General features: G+C 49.5%; 1 long non-coding RNA gene across 1 annotated transcript; it reads left to right on the top strand.

Annotated features, from left to right (window-relative positions):
- Positions 1–2850: 2850 nt before the first annotated feature.
- Positions 2851–19164, top strand: LOC120890332 (uncharacterized). Its single transcript, XR_005734519.2, has 3 exons — positions 2851–3549; positions 13763–13941; positions 16518–19164. It is a non-coding gene; the product is annotated as an uncharacterized LOC120890332 (long non-coding RNA).
- Positions 19165–19568: the final 404 nt, after the last annotated feature.

The raw sequence follows: 19568 nt of genomic DNA, 5'->3' as shown, positions 1-19568 counted from the left end.
TGACTTTGGAAGCTCAGCAGCCCTGACTCTCTCCCTCCCAGGGTCCGGGATGTGCTCTTGGTGCGTTATTTAGCCCCAGGCTACATGCGGACTTCTGTGACACTGGGGGGTGTCTTCCTGTCTCCCGTGGCCTGCATTCTCCAGCGATGAGCACCTTCTGGGGATACTTTAGGTCACCAGAGCTGAGAAGTCCTGATGCAGAGAGCAGGCGGGATCAGTCACATCCTGACGTGGGCACAGGGGACAGAGACCTGAGCCTTGTTTTAAAGAGTGTCCTTTTAGGTCCTCTGAGCAGCAGATGCCAGGGCAGGCTCAGGCGTGCAGGACGCCATCTGGGGACATGGCTGTTTCCAGACCTGCCGTGACAAGGTACAGGAACCAGGGCACTTAAACCACAGAAATGCATTAATCTCTCACCGTCTCGGAGACGAGGAATCTGAAACCACAGTGTCCACCGCCTCGTGCTACCTCCAGAGGCCCCAGGGAAAACCTGTCCCTGTCTTTTCTGGGTCTTGATGACTCCAGAGGCGTCCCTTGGCTTGTGCCTACGTCCATCCAGTCCCTGCTGCCTCTCCGCATGGCTCTCCTTCCACATCTGTGGGTCCTCTCTTCTTTCTTACAAAAACAAGTGTCCCTGGGTTTCCAGTCCACCCTACATTCACCCTCAATCCAAGATGACCATCAAGACCTCCTGTCCAGGTCCTTACTTGAACTTCAATACCCTCAAGACCCTTATATGCAAAGATTCCTTTTCCATGCTCCTGGCACTGAGTGGGTGGGGCTCAGGGGTCCCACAGCTCCCAGGACAGACCCCAGCACCCGGAGTTCACCAGCCCCACAGGTCAGCGGTGCGGAGGGGCGTCTCCTGCACGGCTGCCACGCTCTGTCATCGACTGGGAGCAGGCGGGAGGCTGGGGCTGGGCAGGAGCACCCAAGACGAATCAAGGTGTAGCATCCGCACCTCCATCTGCAGCAAGCAGATGGAAGGGAGACTCAGGCCCGTCTGATGTAACTTTCAGAGATGACAGGAGCTGCGTGCAGAAGCTTAACAGGTGGGAACGTGCGGGGTTTGTCCATAATGGCAGGATGGAGCTTTTCTGGGATGCAGTTTCAACAGCTCTCTATATGAATATGGTGGGCTTTCAATTAATGGGTGGAGAGGGGAGGAAAAATAAGACTCACACCCTCGCCCTGCCCCGAGCACTCGTCCGTCTGCACTTTGTGTTGATGATCTTTGGCTGTTTATTATTTTATTTTATTGTTATTATTTTTTGGTACTGAGGATTGAACCCAGGGGTGCTTAACCACGGAGCCACATCTCCAGCCCTTTTTTACTTTTTATTTGGAGACAGGGTCTTGTTCAGTTGCTTGCAGCCTCTCTACATTGCTGAGGCTGCCTTTGAACTTGAGATCCTGTCACCTCAGCCTCCCAAGCCCCTGGGATTATAGGCGTCTGGCTGTGTGTAAATTCGACAGGAAGCAGGTTGGCCAGGCACTTGGCTCTGAATCAGGTGTTTGGAGATGGACAGCTGAATAAGTCAGATCAAAGCCTACCTCTCTTTCCAGTTGGACCTCTTTGAGCAGTACTTGGGACAAAAATAGAGACTGTCGTGTGATTTTTTTGTGGTACCAGGGATTAAACCCAGGGGCACTCGACCACCGATTCACATCCCCAGCTCTATTTTTGTGTTTTATTTAGAGACAGAGGTTCACGGAGTTGCTTAGGGCCTCCCTAAGTTGCTGAGGCTGGCTTTGAACTCACGATCCTCCTGCCTCAGCCTCCTGAGCCACTGGGATGACAGACGTGCACCACCGTGCCTATCTATTCCTTGCATTAAAATGATACACCCTCGTTATGAAGATCAGGCAAAACAGAAACACAAGCTATGAAATAAGAAGCAACCCAGAATCCCCACCCATGAAGAGTAAAGACCATGCCAAGTGACCGTCATAGCAAACACCTCTCAAACCCCGTAGCTAGAAGGAAAGGCTGCAAGTCAAGGTAGACAGGCTCAGGAAAGTGTTTTTACTTTGGTAATGCGTTCTGCATCCGATCACGTGTCATACTTAATTTTACGTAGCTTCTCATGAAGAAATGAAACTGATTTGAAATAGACTTCAAATAGACTAAGCTTCAAATAGATGTTATTATTATTTTTTCCCCTACAAGACGTATTTTAGATGTTGCTTTCTATTGCCAAGCTCTGGGGCGATTTGTTACACAGCACTAGCTGACAGATGTCTCTGACTTTAGTTTCATTCCGACTCTTTGATCTCATGGGTGTTTTCTTGAGCCTCTCTGGGAATGTGGTACGGATACGTAAACAAACAAGAAGTGGATCCCAGATCTTGCATTCAGACTCAGAACCACCTGCCATCTATGTCCGTGCTGGTTTTGTGGAGGGTACTTGAAGGAATCAAGACAGACTCCTGCAATCACGTCTTTGCCACCTGGGGACACGGTGGCTGCCCTCTGAGAAACACTTGGGAGGGGACACCTATGGGTTAAATCTGCCTGCTTTTTAGGGCTGGGGTTGTGGCTCAGCGGTAGAGCGCTCACCTGGCACGTGCCAGGCCCTGGGTTCGATCCTCAGCACCACATAAAAATAAATAAACAAAATAAAGGTACTGTGTCCAACTAAAAGATACATATCAAAAAATATTTGCCTGCTTTCACTAGAAGCTGCATTTTCAAAATCTCCTCAGACTGAGTGTGCCCCATCCAGACATTTTATTGACTCATGGAAAAAATTTGTCTGGGATGCCTGACACCGAGGCTGAAGCAGATAAAATGATTTAAAGAGTGGTTTTTCATTGTGCGCATACTCTCTGCTGGCGATACTCAATATCCATTTTGCTTCTCACTGTTTTTTTGTGATGCCAACAGAGCAAACGCTACAAATATTATGGGAAATTGGAGTCACAAGCAGCAGGTGTGTATCATAAGAGCTTTTTTCCCTCCTCCCCTCACAAATTTCTCTTGGGGCATAAGATGAAGAGTGTTTTGCGTCTGGTGAAATCAAGCAGACACTGGGCAGAAGTCTCCTATCATGACATTTTCCTCTCGGGGATCTCAGGATTTCCCTGAGTACTTTAAATGACGACTCTCCTTGTTTCTGTTCTGCATGCACAGGCGTTTTTTTTTTTTTTGAAATTCTTGGATGAGAAATAAAAAGCTATTACCGGGCTGGTCAAGTAAACATCTCTATGAAGAAAGATCCCTTTGCATTCCAGGCAGAGAGTTATTCTACAAAGACAGCGCGTCTTTCTGCAACGCATGGTTTATCTTTTCAAAGACTCCATCGATCCCAAACTGAACAGCTCCTCTTGGCTTTCCAAGAGGTGGTGTCTTGCAGACAGGTGGCCGCTTGTGCCCTGAACGGAAGCCCCTCTGTGAGGATTTCTTCGCGGCTCAGCTGATGAGCTCCAAAGATGCCTGCCAGGTCTCTTCAGGGGACGGAGCTCAGGGCTGCCTCTCACGGGCTGACGGGCAAAGATTTCCGAGCTGAGAGGGCAGACGAGCTGTGCCCCACCAAACAGAGACCGTGGGTGAGTCGGCCAAGCAATCCTGGTCCTTTCTTCTCTATCAGGAGGCTCCGGGAATGCCTCACGGTCCTCAGGGTGAGGAGGATGGTGCATGTGTGGGTTGGGGGTGCTACAACTTCCCACAGAGTGGCCAAGAGGGAGTGGGGCCCCGCACAGGTCTGCTGGCTGGTCTGGGTCATCAGTACTGGCATCGCGCCAGGCACAGTGGCAGACACCTGTAATCTGAGCCGCTCAGGAGGCCGGGGCCAGCCTCAGCAACTTAGCAAGACCCCAGGTAACTCAGCGAGACTCTGATTTAAAATAAAAATGCAAAATGGGCTGGGGATGTGGCTCCGGGGCAAAGCCCCTGTGGGTTCAATCCCCAGCACCACCCGCTCCGCAAAATACTGGCACCAACAAGTGTCTGTGGGTTGCTGGGTGCCCCCGGTAGGTCCAGCAACCAGTCCTCACTCCAGGGGAAAATGAGACAGAGCAGAGACTCCCAGAAAGCACTGCAAAAGCTTTGCAATTTCTGCCCCGTTAATTTTGAATTCACGATCATGCTTCAAGTCTAGTGGAAACCTAACTTGTCAAGAGCATCAGCATGACCGACTGACTCCAGACAGTGCCGAATCGCCCAGGAAATGGACCCAGCTTGGCCGGGGGATTGATTTCTCCACTCCACAGCGTTACCTGATGGTGCACCCTCTGGGGGCCGTTCTGTTCTCCCGGCCCTGGACGGAGCTTGCCGGAGGCGTGCCTCATGGACGCTTGGAACCCCCAAGTGCCATCAGAGGGGTTTAAACACCACGCTGTGAGCAGGTTTGGTGATGCACTGTGCAGCCCAGCCAACCTGAGCTTTCCTGGGTACTTTTTGCTAACTGCTTTTACCCTGGCTAGAACACTCCATGTGTTCCTTTGAAAACCAACAAATCCAATTAAATCAAGTCTGTTTCCGCTCAGGAGGTGATTCTCCGAGTTTACATGCAAAATCTCATTGTTGTAGATCATTTCAGACATGTGATACGTATAGAACCAATACATGCACTCAACACATCTGCACAAATGAAATGATCCGTAAAAGAAAAACAGAATCTACAAATAAAATGCATGATATGTATATGCATGCACAAGGGTACATACAATTGCGTTTACATGTCATCTGGCTATGTCTATATAACTAAGTAACATATCTGCTGCATATCTGCTTATCACGGGGTGACATATATGCAGTATGCAAATTGCATATATTTAATACCAAAATATCATACCTTTATTATGTACAATTGTGCAATTATAATAATATATCATTATAATCATATGCAATATCATATATAAGTATGCGACACATACACATGTTATACATACATCTATAATATATCTACACATGTACTTATATTTTATGTAATCATAATTATTGGATTACTCGTTCGTAGTATAAATATGTATTTTTATATCTATGGTACATGTATGAAAGTGACAAGTAAATAGTTATATCATGGTTATTAAAAATATATATGTAACATATAAATATATACTAAATACACGTCTTTATTCACAAGGAGTGGAACAAATATATTGTAAAAGTCTGTATTTATGCACAATCTATTGCCAGCTTATTTAGAAGAGATTTTTTTTTTTTTTTAAAGCCGAGTTGAAAACTGGATTTAATTTATTTCTGGGAAGCAGATGATGTCATCTGGAGAAAAAATAAACAAACCCATTCCCATCGGGTCCGAAATGCAATCTGTAATGTAAATTTGGGGGGAGAACGCTTATTTTTCTTTTCTTAGGAAACTAAACAATTTTGAGAAGGTGTCTCTTCGCCCTGAGAAGGGAATGGGGAGGACGCAGCCTCAAAGAAAGCTCGGGCCTCCAGGGAGGCCCTTGGGGAGGTGGAAACACTCAGGAGCTGGTGGAGGGCACGATGCCCTGTCCCCTCGGGGACGCTCCTCCAGGCCTTTTGCAACCCACAAGGACAGAATGCCCTTGGAAATCTCTGCTCCCAAACATAAAGAGGGGTAACAGCCTGGTCATTGGATGAGGCCTCTTCTCTTTTCCCTAAGGAAGCACCGCCCGTGCGTGATACTGTCCCCTGCAGTTAACATTTCCAGGAGAATTCTGGGTGTGGGCACAGCGGGCCCCGCCCCACCCCAGGCTTCAGTGCCCAGGAACCACCGACCCAGGGTCAACCAGCTCTTTCCCGTTGGGTCCTCCCTGCACTTGTTTCACGACCCCCCACATTTCTCTGTGGTCATCGGGGGGAGCCTGGGTCCCTGTCCGGGCCTGCCTGGAGATGACCATGCTGTGGATGGAGGTGTGGCCCTGGCACGGGATGTTTGCAAGCCCTTAGCACGGCCCTAGCGCCCTGGCGTGCTCGCTTGCAGGAGAGTGACTTATGGATCAAGCTGTGGGGAGCCCAGGCAACTGCACCCCACCATGGGGATTCTCACCCCGCTGGCGGGCTGAAAGGAGGGACCCCCTTCCCTGGGCCCACAGAGCACTCAGGGCCTGCCCTCACTGAGCAGGCATTGGTTTGGATGGTGCTTTCTACTGAGCCCAAGATTAGTCAAGGACAAGGCGTGTGTGTGCGCGATGCGAACGGTGAGGGGAACAGACAAGTGACCAGCACAGGGAGGTGAGGTGGGAATTGCACTCACTGCGTCCTTCCCTTGCGATTCCAGGTTAAGAGCGGAAGAAACCAAGGAGTCGGGCTGGTTCGGGAGACGGCTTGCATCCTCCAGGATCTGGATTTAGTTAGGTGTACTGGGGATTTACTGGCTCACCTCCTCCTCATCCCAGTTGCTGAGCAGCAAGAGGAAGTTTGCATTAGCAAGAAGGGAGGCCGGGAGGCTGCTTGGGTACAGAGTTCTCAAAGCTTGGAGGCCCCAGGCAGGACTCGGCCTCAGCTCATTGGTGCAGGTGCTGGTGTGAGCAGGCACATCTTTTCAGCAGCATGACCTCTCTAGGGGCATAGGTGAGAGGCGTTCCAAGAACAGGGGACATAGGCAGAAGGGGGTGGAATTTCTTGTGCGATTTTAGAAAGTCCGTGAGATAGCGCTTGTCTGAAGTGAGTTGTTCTCTTTCACCAGTTTCTGGTTTTTGTCGGAATCTGACGAGAATGATTTCCTCTTGGAATCAGTAACTTTCGCAGGGAACATAGTAACTGCTCCGTAAGTACAGGTTACACACACATACATTACTGTTTTGATACAACCCTATTTCTTTCAGGTGGTGACAAAGCAGTTTTTAGAATCCAGCTCTTTTTATTTTCCAAAAGAAGAAAGTAAAGTAAAAAGAGAAATGTCTTTAAAAGTATATGTGAAGTGCTTGCCTAGCATGCCCAAAGACCTGGGTTCAAGCTGCAGTATCTACAAAAAAAAAAATATATATATATATGTAATTATTCATATATACATACGTCATATACAAATTATAGGAGTTAATCAGAGCAAGGAAAATCACATTGAGTGCCAGTAAAGGGACCCGTGTCACCCTTGGTCCACATACGGTCATTAAAGGAGGCTGACACGGTGGAGCCCGAGAATCAGGATGGTATTATCAGCCTGGCTCTCACCTGCACCGGCCCCTTCATCTTTTCTGTCTCCCCAGAAGTCAGCATGAGGCTGAAGTCTGAGTCTCTTGGTCCCCCACGTGGGCTGTCCCCCTCTTTCTATCATTATAGCAGACGTCGACTGCTGCCGTTTTAGTGACTCTCCTCCCAGCCCTTTCCTTTGTCATTCGCATCCTAGGGACGTGATCACCCTGAGTGTATAATTCTGTATTCTGCACTTCAGCTCCATATTGTGCGGCATGTCTCCGTGTTTTTTCCATCTTCCTTTCAAGCTGCACAGGTAACGGCAGCATGACTTCTTAAATCATGTCTTCTACCTTTCTCCTTCCTATTTGCTTCTTGCCTGAGTCCGCTTTGAGGATTCACTAAATTAGGGGCTGTGGAGCGCGTGCAGATTAAACAGGGTCTTGGCTGAGAGGGTCTGGGAGGATGGACGGGAGAATGGAAGGAGGAGGGACGTGTGTCTGGTGGGTGTACCTAGTAACTGAAGAGTGAGCTGCTGACACACGACGACATTGTGAGACATACAGATCACCCAACTGGGCTTGTCAACGCTTTCGTTATTGGGGGGGGATACACCAGGGATTGAACTCAGGGGCACTTGACCCCTGAGCCCCGTCCCCAGCCCCCTTTTATACTTCATTTAGAGACAGGGTCTCCCTGAGTGGCTTAGCATCCCGCCATGGCTGAGGCTGGCTTTGAACCTGCCATCCTCCCGTCTCCGCCTCCCGAGCCGCTGGGATCACGGGCGCGCGCCACCACACCCCGGCTTCACTGTGTGCAAAGTTTCTCTGCTTCGGCGACCGCGTCGGGGAGGCTGTTAAAGGATGCCGTGAAGCAGAGGGTTGGGATGATGCAGGTAAGCCCAGGTTCCCATTCACTCCGCGTCGATAGAAGGAGCATACATCTCCAAGGGCTGCGGCTCCGCAGTTTGCAAAACCGCAGCCTGGGAACTCTTTCCAAAGACGGGAGTTTTCCAAATATCCAGGCTCTCTATCAATGATCCCAACGGGATGCTGGCAAAGACGCGGCATCTGGGGAACACAGGAGAAGAGAAAGCAATGGGTCGAAAGGTGAGCTACAGAGGAGCAGGCTGTCCATGCCGAGGTCTATTCCTGCCAGCGATGTGTCTCTTGACCTTGGAAGCAAAGTCACCTTGAAGATGTGTCAGAGGCATCCAAGAAGGCAGGGTAGCCTGGAGTCTCAGCCAGGGGAGGGTGGACACAGGACAGTCTCTGCCGACGGGCCAGGAATGGGAAGACTCATTGTCCCTTGTAAATTATTAAAAAAACGATGTGCCGCTTGTGTTTCTGCAGAACGTGTTTCTTGGGCGGTTCTTTGGTGACGGTCACCTAGATTCATACTCGGCTGAGGCGTGGGCAGAGGTGCCTGGGCAAACTGTTTTAAACGAAGCCGGAGTGAAAAAGAAGGGTCAGTTTTTTAGAATTTTGGAAATGGAATTTGGAATCGTCCTTGAGGACGCAGAGGCTGTCCACTGGGTGGTAGGTATCTCGTTTCCTAAGGCGCGCAGATTCCCTTTCTTTTGGACACCCGTGAGAAATAATGCAGCGAAGCCCACGCGTGAGCTTATTCCAGAAAAACGACAGAGGAGATAACAGAATATGGAACATTTATAATGACGCTTGGATCAAGAGTGTCACCTAAAACGAGCTCGTACCCGTGGTCTTCCACGAGCCACAGAAATCCAGGTCAGAAGCCATCGGGAAAGAATCAAGTTTGTGCTAAGTTGTGTGAGTTGGTTTCTGTGTCTCTCTCAACGTGACTTTCACTCTGTTTTAGGGTAGACTACAAATAGTGATTCACAATCCAGCGGGTGCCGGGGGTCGCGTGTTGTCACGTAGACTCTAGGTCACGGGAAGTCATGTCACTCTGGGACACGTTTGAGCCTGCATGATTTTCCCACTTTGTGCTTGTTTTTGGTACTGAGGATTGAACCACGGGTGCCTAGCCACTGAGCCACATCCACAGCCCTTTTTATGTTTTATGTTGAGGCAGGGTCTCGCTAAGTAGCTCGGGGTCTCGCTGAGTTGCTGAGGCTGGATTCCGAGTTGCGATCCTCCTGCCTCAGCCTCCTGAGTTGCTGGGATTACAGGCACGCTCTCCCAAGCCCAGGTCTCCCACTCGTTTTTACACCATGTGCTCGTGACTTTGGAGCTGCATTCACCTCCCTCCTGATTGTCCCATCGGCTACCATTTCCTGGGCTGAAGGACTAGTGGCCTCCGTGGAGGACGCAGAAAATAACGGGAGGAATTCTTCCTGGCTTTGATTTCCAGGAGCCTTAGATTCAAGGGCAAAAATGAAGCACTTTTTTTTTTTTCTACACAGAAAACCTGAGAAAGTTTGGGGGGTTGTGGAGAGAGAGCTCTCCCAAGAAACCCGACAACGTTGAATGGAAATTCTCAGGTGTGGCGAGCTGGGGGCCTGGTGACCTTGTGGGTGGCCCTGGAGCGTCCTGCTTGGCCTCTCCGTGAAACACGGATGACCAAGTCGGGGGACACAGCGGGGGACGGTTGTTGAGGACTCTGTAGAGATGTTGGTGGCGACCTCTCACCGGGTCCCTGTTGCGGTTAGACTATTTGGCCACCCGCTTCCAAAATCCCACCCTGGACATGTGCTCTCTGGGAGCGCGGCTCTCCAGAATGGGTCACGCGAGTGGCTTCCAGGTCAACACATGGCTCACCTCCCGAGGGACAGGCAAGGACAAGAGAACCCGAGGCCATGCACGAGGCTTGTCATCTGAATCGAGAAGGGGAAAGGGAACATGTTCTAGAACCAGGTCAAGCAATGTCCATCTTGGGTCTCAGACGTCCCCGTTGGCCCTGCATCGCTGGCTTGGGACTTGGCGGAGGACGGGGACTCTAACCTCCTCAACCGGACAAGCTCAATAAGACCACCGGACTCCCTGAGCTGGCCTCTGAAGTTAGTCCTTTATCCTCCGCTTTGCTTCAGACCTTCAGGCGTCCTGTTGGATCCTTCCCTCCGCACCATCGCCCCGATTCTTTGACGGTTCCAGGAATTGTTATTTTTACAGCCTCTTCTACTCATCTTTTCACTGCAGCATGGAACATCTAGAAAAGGCAGGGTAGAAACAGGATTCTTACACTTTATTTAAGGTTTTGGATCGATTTTCCTGGACTCCTCAAAAAGTGACCAATTTTCAAGAAAGTTTAGTCATGAACTTTTGGTTTTAAATTCTTAAGGTTTACTCCATTAGGGTTCTTATTACTGGGGTTCGGTTTTCTCCATTGCAAGGGTTTCTTATATGGGTTCTTGGGTCCTTTGGACACCGAGAAGTCATCCTTGCTTTCCGGACTCATTGTCTGGTACAATAGTCTTTCCTTATCCATGGTTTTGCTTTCCAAGATTTCAGCAGCCACGTCTAAAACTATTAAATGAAGAAATCTCAGAAACCAACAACGCATAATTACGAGTCATTCCGAGTAGCAGGATGAAATCTTGTGCCGTCCTGCTCCATGCCACCTGCAATGTGAATCGTCCCCTTGTTTAGCGTATCTACACAGTATGTGCTGCCCACCCGTTTGTTACTTAATAGCCCCTTGTTTAGCGTATCCACACAGTATGTGCTACCCACCCATTTGTTACTTAATAGCCCCTTGTTTAGCGTATCCACACAGTATGTGCTACCCACCCGTTTGTTACTTAATAGCCCCTTGTTTAGCGTATCCACACAGTATGTGCTACCCACCCGTTTGTTACTTAATAGCCCCTTGTTTAGCGTATCCACACAGTATGTGCTACCCACCCGTTTGTTACTTATTCTGTTTATTTTCACTGGAATAAAGCCTTGTCATTCAATTGTGATAACAGTATAGTTTTATTTATGTCGTACGTCACATCCTCTTTTTAATGTGTAAACGATTAGAATTCTTTTCATTTAAAGTTCAGGAATTTCACTAGATAACATCTTCCTGTGGGTTTTCTGGTTCAGTGTTCTCAGGGGTGTTACTTTTTCCTTTGGTATGTCATTTCAAATCTGTAACTTAATGGTTTTCTTGAATTGGGATTTTTTTAGCGTTTGTTGGGGTGTTGTCTGGGGGTGTTTCTAGCAGTGTCAATGCAACAGGTTGGGTCTCCTTTGCTCATTTAAATACTTTTTCTATATTTAACTTTTTTTAAATTGAAAATTTTCTTCCCTTTTCACCTTTGATTTCTCCAAAGTTATTTTTAATTCATCGTCTCCTATAATTTTCTACTTTTTCTCTGAAATCACTTTTCCTTCTTTCAACGGGTCTTGTCAGAGGATTTCTGAGTTTTTCAGTTTCTGAATCACGTTGTGCCTTCACGTTACGTGTCATTTTTTATGAGTGTATTTTCGTTCTCTTTGAAACAGAAAATTACAGTCTTCAAGTGATCTATGAGGATGTATTCTTTTTTTTTTTTTTTTTGCCTTTGGGAGGTTGCTCTACTCTTTATTCTTTTTTTTCTCTCAAAATAAATTTGAGTCAGATTTCACTCTGATCCCTTCTTATTGTTCACGTTCACATGAAGTCCATTGCCTTGCTCTCTCAGGAGCGGTTCTATTTCTGAACACCGTGCTACCTCCACAGAGCTACCCGCTAGCTGTTTTTGCACAGATTAACACAACAGCTTTGCTGAACTTCTCCTCATCTATCTTGTCCCCGTGAAGCTTAATTTGAATTCCACTTGCAGGGGGGGGTGGGAAGGGCTGTGTGCTGAAGGGAACTTGGGGGTCAGATCCAGGAGCGTGCTGTAGAGTTGAACTGGGCCCTTCGGAGCCTCAGCTCTTTCTCTAAGTCCAGTGCAGACCAATGGGTGATGTCGGGGATCTTGTGTTTCTAAGTCTTGCGGGATTCCTGACACTCCCCTCTGCTTCCTCCCTCACAGACCCCGATCCTGTAAGCCTTGTAGTTTGGGATTCATGCATATATCGTGCTTTTTGATTTTACTGTGAAGAAGCTGTGTTTATCTTGGGGGCTTACTAACTGGCTGATCTGTCCATTTTTAAAACTTTTTATTTTTTAATTTGTTCTAATTAGTGGCACATGGCAGCAGAGTGCATTTTGACACGTGGTACGCATTGTACCCAAATGGAGCACAACTTCTCATTCCTGTGGCTGCACATGGTGCAGAGTCACACCATAGTACAGTGGTGTAATAGAGGGCAACGTTCCTTCATTCTTCCCGTCCGCCACTCTGGATCAGCATCTGCTTATCAGAGAAAACGTTCAGCCTCTGGTTTCTCCATATTGGCTTACTCCACTTCGAATGATGTTCTCCAGTTCCATCCGTTTACCTGCAAATGCCATCATTTCATTCATCTTTAAGGCTGAGTAATATTCCATTGTGTCTATGTACCCCATTTTCTTTATCCATCCATCTGTGGAAGGGTACCCACAGTTTAGCTGTCGTGAACTGAGCTGCTGTAAACATGGATGTGGCTATGTCCCCGTAGCGGGCTGATTTTAAGTTTTTGGGGTACAAACCAAGGAGTGGGATGGCTGGGTCAAACAGTGGTTCCCTTCCAAGGTTTCTGAGAATTCTCCATAGTGCTTTCCAGAGCGGTTGCACCAATTTTCAGTCCCACCAGCAGTGGACGAGTGTGCCTGTTCCCCCACATCCTCAGAAACACTTCTTGTGGCTTGTATTCTTGACAGCTGCCATTCTGACTGGAGCCAGATGAAACCTTGGAGGAGTTTTGATTTGCGTTTCTCTAATTGCTAGAGATGCTGAACACTTTTTCATATGTTTGTTGATCGATTGCAGATCCTCTTCTGAGAAGTGTCTGTTCAGGTCCTTGGCCCATTGACTGGGCTGGGTTATTATGATTGTTATTATTGGGTGGTAAGGGTTTTGAGCTCTTTATAGACCCTGGGGATTAGTGCTCTATCTGATGGGTATAGATTTTCTCCCACTCTGTGGGCTCTCTCTTCCTGTTATTGGTTATTTCCTTTGCTGAGAAGAAGCTTTTTAGTTTGAATCCATCCCATTGGTTGATTATGGATTTTGCTTCTCACACTTTACGCGTCTTGTTAAGCAAGTCAGATCCCAGGCTGACATGGGGAAGACTTGGCCCTACTTTTTCTTCTATTAGGCGCAGGGTCTCTGGTCTAGTGAGTAAGTAGTTGATCCACTTTGAGTTTTGTGCAGAATGAGAGAGAGAGTTAATTTCATTTTGTTCCGTATGGATTTCCGGCTTTCCCAGCACCATTTGTTGAATAGGCGATCTTTACTCCAGTGTGTGTTTTTGGTGCCTTTGTCTAGGATGAGAGAACCATATTGCTGTGGGTGAGTCTCTGTGCCCTCTATTCGGCACCATTGGTTTACGGGTCTGTGCCAGTACCATGCTGTTTTTGTTACTGTCGCTCTGCAGTATAGTTTAAGGTCTGGTATGGTGATGTCTCCTGCTTCACTCTTCCTGCTAAGGACGGCTTTGGCTATTCTGGGCCTCTTATTTTTCCAAAACGAATTTCACGATTGCTTTTTCTAATTCTATGAGGAGTGTCATTGGGATTTGACTAGGAATTGTGTCGAATCTGTGTTGAAGTCTGGGTAGCATGGCCATTTTGACCACGCTGATTCCGCCCGTCCGGGAGCACGGGAGAAGTCGCCCAAGTCTTCTAAGGTCTTCAATTTCTTTCTTTTTCTGCCCATTTCTACAGGGAGACTTTGGGGACATTTGGGGACTGCTGTGGCTGCTTCCTCCCCAGATCTGATTGGGACACAAACACACAGTGATCGTGGTGGGCGAAGCCGTCACTGGGTCTTACCCAAACGCGTTCCGACTCAGCCTGGCCCAGGGATGGCGATCCACTTTCATCATTTGGTGCAACGAAACCGCGTACGTGGCGATTGTACTGCTGGGTAACCACAGCCGAAGGGAGTACTCAGGTTTACACCGTCCTGTGCTGTCCGCCTAAAGGCAGAGTGGAAAGTGGGGTCAATCGTAAGCATGAGGCAAACGAACTACTGAAACGGGGGGTTCAAATGACCCCAACTATGCCCTAAAACCTTTGGGTAAAAACTTAATAAAGCTCTTGGTGAAGCTAGCTGTATTTTCCACGCTTCCCTTTGTCTCTTGAAAGATTCAGGATTGAAAACACTGTTGCCTGCCTGGGTTCCCAGCCACTTGGGAGGCTGAGGCAGGAGGATTGAAAGTTGGAGGCCAGCCTCAGCAACTTAGTGAGACCCTATTTAAAAAAAAAGAAAAAAGGACTGAGGATGTGGCTCAGTGGTTCAGCACCCCGGGTTCCATCCTCTGTGTCAAAAACAAACAAAAAAAGAAAAAAGAAAAAAACCATTCAGAATGGAAGGGATTCATGGCCCAGAAATGGATCATTTTTATTTCTAGAAATTCCAAAGCTTTGTGAAGGGAAGGACCCAGACACTGTGGTCAGTAACCCTGCCCCGACAAGGGGCTTCTCCTCTCCTCATAGGGTTAGACGCCACTGGTTCAGAAAATTACATGTGCTGTGTGTGTGCGTCTTACGTGTGTGTCAGTTATGTGTGTGTGTGCGTTTTGTGTATGTCTTATGTGTGTGTGTATGTTATGTGTTGGGTGTGTATGTTATGTGTATGAGTTATGTGTGTTGTGTGTGTATGTGTTATGTGTGTGTTTTGCATATGTGTGTTGTGTGTGTATGTTATGTGTGCGTGTTGTGTGTGTTTTGTGTGTATGTTATATGTGTGTGTTGTGTGTGTTTTGTGTTTGTGTTATGTGTGTGTTTTGTATGTGCATGTTGTGTGTGTTGTGTATGTGTGTGTTGTGTATGTGTGTGTTGTGTGTGCATGTGTGTATGTTGTGTGTTGTATGTTGTGTTATGTGTGTGCGTGTTGTGTGTTTTGAGAGTTGAATGTTGTGTGTTGTGTGTGTTATGTGTGTTTTGTGCATGTTATCTCTGTGTTTTGTGTGTGTTGTGTGCATGTTGTGTGTTGTGTGTGTTTTGTGTATGTGTGTTTTGTGTGTGCATGTTGTATGTGTTGTGTGTGCGTGCTGTGTGCATGTTGTAAGTTATGTGTTGTGTGTGTGATGGGTGTTTTTTTGTGTGTTATCTGTGCATGTTGTGTGTGTTATGTGTGTGTTGTGTGTATGTGTTGTCTGTGTTGTAGGCATGTTGTGTGGTGTGTGTTATGTGTGTGTTTTGTGTATGTGATATCTGTGTTGTGTGCATGTTGTGCATGTTGTGTGTTGTGTGTGTTTTGTGTATGTGTGTTTTGTGTGTGCATGTTGCATGTGTTGTGTGTGCGTGTTGTGTGCATGTTGTAAGTTATGTGTTGTATGTTGTGTGTGTGTTATGTGTGTGTTCTGTGTATGTGTTTTCTGTGTTGTAGGCATGTTGTGTGTGTGTTATGTATGTGTGTTATCTGTGCATGTTGTGTGTGTTGTGTGTGTGTTTTGTGTATGTGTCATCTGTGTTGGGTGCATGTTGTGTGCATGTTGTGTGTGTGTGTGTGTGTGTGTGTGTGTGCGCTCTGTGTGTGCTTGGGTTCTGCAGAGGGGCCTTGGTGGCACAGCTGGGTCACTGAGCACAGGCAGATTGGGAGACGGCGTGCCCTGGCGCTCTGCGGCACCGACGGGGACGTGGGTGGCCTGGGTGGCCTTCCTGCTGTGCCTGCTGCAGAGGGGCAGGGTGAACTGTGGCCTGGCGGGGGGCGTGGGCGCTGGGAGCTCCTCTTGTTTGCCGAGCCGCAGCCTGGAGAAGGGGATGCTGGGGGGGGACTCTCGCGGTGGCCGGAGAGCGTTCCCTTGGGGCAGTTTTGGGGGTCCCCTCCCAGGCTGGGGAAGAGTGCGTCGCGTTCAGCCTGTCCCTCTCTGCCCCTGGGTGTCCCTGTGGAGGGACACAGACCCTGTGGCCCTGGGCAGAAGAGGGCCAGGGAAGAGGCCCTTTGGCCGGTGACAGAGGACCCCACGTGAGAAGGGGCCGTGGCAGCTGTCCTGCGAGTGTGGGAGCTGGGGGTCCGCCAGGCGGTGCACGTCCCAGAAACGGCAGAGTGTGCCTTGCCCCGTGGACGCACAGGGGTGCCCCCCGCCCGTGGCCCTCTGGGCAGATGGGCACATTCCACTCAGGGCCGTTCCCATCAGAGCCCACGGATGCAGGTGGTGGCCCTGGACGGAGCCGCAGGCCTGCGGTGACACAGCAGCCACCGCATGCCAACGTCCCCCAGCCCTGTGGCTTGTCCTGTGAGCTGGGCCGTGCGCTGCCCGGTGCCAGGGGCTTATCAGGTGCGTCCCAGAAGCGGGCTCCCGCGGGGCTCTTTCCTGGGGGCTGGACCTCTCTGCCCTGGGCTCTGGCGGCCTCTGTGCCTCTGTCTGTGTGACCTGGCGGTGCCACACACAGCCGCGACCTGCCGTCGATCGGCTGGAATCAGTTCTGAGAAGATCGGCCCCGACTTCTCTTTTCCTTTTTTTCTTTCCAGCTTCCGCCTCTGAGAGAAATCATCCTGCCCCTGACCTCCCGAGTCCGACGGATTCCATTTGCCAGCAGACGCCATAGTTCCGCTCTTTTTCCTGGCTGAGTAGTGCTCCTTTGTGTACATTTTCCTGACGCCCTTGTCCACCAGTACGCTGTCACCCCAGGTCTTTCCTGGCGTTGCCAACAAAGCTCAGAGCCACCAAGGTCAACCCGACGGTCATTCATTTATTTTTCCTTTTCCGCATGGATGGCTGCCTTCGATAGTTGCCCTTTGGACATAACCGCGTGAGACTGTAAGAAAGCTGAGGAACGTAGCGCGACATGGGGGACAGCCTTAAGGAGGAGCCCGTCTGTGACAGCCACAGAGACTCGAGTGCGTGCAACCGCCTAAGGAATTGGCCGGGAACTTGCTGCGGCTTGGAATGGGTTCATGGTGGGTTCCCCAAAGCCTCGTGTGTCACCAGTGTGCTTCTCTGGGCAGCCGTGTGACGAGGCACTGGGACTTTGAAGGGGTGGGGCCTGATGGGATTTCTGAAGTCCACTGAGGGCGGCCTTTGGAAAGGACCATAGATCCGCGGCTTCTCTTGACGTGTTTCCTCTTGCACTCGCTCCGGCCATCGGCCACAGGGCCTTTGCCCAAGCTGCTGCCAGGCTATTTGGATCTCCCGTCTCCAAAACAGTGCACTCAATCTACGTCTTTTCTTTATAAAGTAAGGGTGCCTCGGGTATTTCATCATAGTCACATAAGACAGACGGATGCAGAACACTTTCACACCACGAGTTAAACCTAGGTCATCAGAACCAGTTTTTGAGTGAAGCAGAAAAAATGGAGACGGGTCGGCCACAGGCACGATTTAGGCTGCCTTCAGATCACAGTGGAGGCTGATCACGTCACGGGGGGAGCTGAGTGGAAGCTTTCTTCCTGGCACCCAGGAAGCTCTTGGTGGCTGCAATGGGGTGAGCTGGCCTCTCTGCACCCAGCACCCAGTGTGCACAGTCACAGCACCCAAGAGGCCAGGGAAGGACCGTCATTGAAGCCTGAGGAGAAGGACTTACCCCCTGGGAACGGGACAGTCTGTCCCTCGGGGACGGTGCTGGCAGCAGGACGCGTCTTTCCTGAGGTGGGGGCGTCTCCCACTCCCAGAGAACCCCGCCCTGACGTGTTTCTCCCCCTTTAATGGAGCTCAGAGATGAGACTGAGCGTCAATCACCCTTTACGTTTCCGATTTCTTAAGACAGTCCCTCTGCGGGGCTCACCCCCGTTCCGCTAAACGCACTCTCCATTTTCCCCCGCAGGTTCCATGTCCGCGGCGCCCCCTTTCTCTGAGACTTTCCCACGGCCAGGGCCCCTCCCTTCTCCCCACAGCCTCATCCTTTCGTGATGCGACCAGGTAGACCCCACGCGGCGGCTCCCGATTGCTGGCTGACGACTGGTTTCCCTGAATCCTGCGGGGGCCGAGTCCCGCATGGACGCCTGCTGGCTCTCCGTCTTGCAGACCAGCTCCAGTCCAGGTGTGGCAGAGAGGCGAGGCCAGGACTGGGCCCCCGTGAGGAGCAGGTGTTTGGTTGCCTTGGGGATATTTAGTGCTGTGTGTCCTCCTGGACTGCTCTGGGCTGTCACCAAAGGGCCCCCATCCTGACTCCCTCCCAGGACCACGCTTCTCCTCCCGGCTCAGCAGGGGCCTCGGCCCAGCATGAATACAACCTGGCAGCCCACATCGTGGCCCGAGAGACCCTCTCTCTGTGCCCGTGGACACTCTGGAAGAAAGGAGTGAACGCCGCCCGCCATCCTGGCACCGAGGTCTCAGGTTGTACGTCAGGAGGTGGGCGGGGCAGGAGCCGCGGGATGCAAGAGGCGATGACCGGTGTGACCTGTCCCCATAGCACGCAAGTGCCCTGAGCAGCCGTCCACAGCCTCTCGGGTCACAGCCCATGCAACGTCCTGTTCCTGGGAGCCCATGTCCAAGCCACCCCCGGACCCTCAGCGACATCTCAGCCCTGTGCGGGGGCCTTGGGGGTCTCTTCACGGCTGGTGTCTTTTCTGCTTTCCCGCATTGACTCAGTCGGTTTCCAGCCTCAGTCTAGTGCCGGTGTGTCACTGCGATACCATGAGCACTTTATCCATGAGAATCACGGGATCATGTCCCAATGTCCGTGACACGATCGTCCTTATTAATGGGTGTGACCGTGGTTCTGTCGTAAAGATATGTGGCCAAAGGGTGTTCCGTAACTCCACAGTGCAGGTCCCAGACCATCATTTGTCGACACCCTTTTTGGTTTGTATTCCTTGGGAAAAATATCTCAAGATACACATTTAATTCAAATAAATTACTGGGCCCTAAAGACCTAAAAAGAGCAGACTACAGGGATACTGCCACATCAATGTTCATAGCAGCACAATTCACAATAGCTAGACTGTGGAACCAACCCAGATGCCCTTCAATAGATGAATGGATAAAAAAAATATGGCATTTATACACCATGGAGTACTACGCAGCACTAAAAAATGACAAAATCACGGAATTTGCAGGGAAATGGATGGCACTAGAGCAGATTATGCTTAGTGAAGCTAGCCAATCCCTAAAAAACAAATGCCAAATGTCTTCTTTGATATAAGGAGGGCAACTAAGAACAGAGCAGGGAGGAAGAGCAGGAGGAAAAGATTAACATTAAACACGGATGAGAGGTGGGAGGGAAAGGGAGAGAAAAGGGAAATTGCATGGAAATGGAGGGAGACCCTCATTGTTAGACAAAATTATATATAAGAGGAAGTGAAGGGAATGGGAAAATAAACAAGGAGAGAAATACAGTAGATGGGGTAGAGAGAGAAGATGGGAGGGAAGGGGAGGGGGATAGTAGGGGATAGGAAAGGCAGCAGAATACAACAGTTACTAATAGGGCATCATGTAAAATTGTGGATGTGTAACCGACGTGATTCTGCAATCCGTATTTGGGGTAAAAATGGGAGTTCATAACCCACTTGAATCTAATGTATGAAATATGATATGTTAAGAGCTTTGTAATGTTGTGAACAACCAATAAAAAAAAATTAAAA

The sequence above is a fragment of the Ictidomys tridecemlineatus genome, chromosome Y (genome assembly GCF_052094955.1).
Source record: "Ictidomys tridecemlineatus isolate mIctTri1 chromosome Y, mIctTri1.hap1, whole genome shotgun sequence".
Lineage (NCBI taxonomy): Eukaryota > Metazoa > Chordata > Mammalia > Rodentia > Sciuridae > Ictidomys > Ictidomys tridecemlineatus.
Note: the sequence above shows the minus strand (reverse complement) of the source record. Positions and strands in the feature narration are given on the sequence as shown.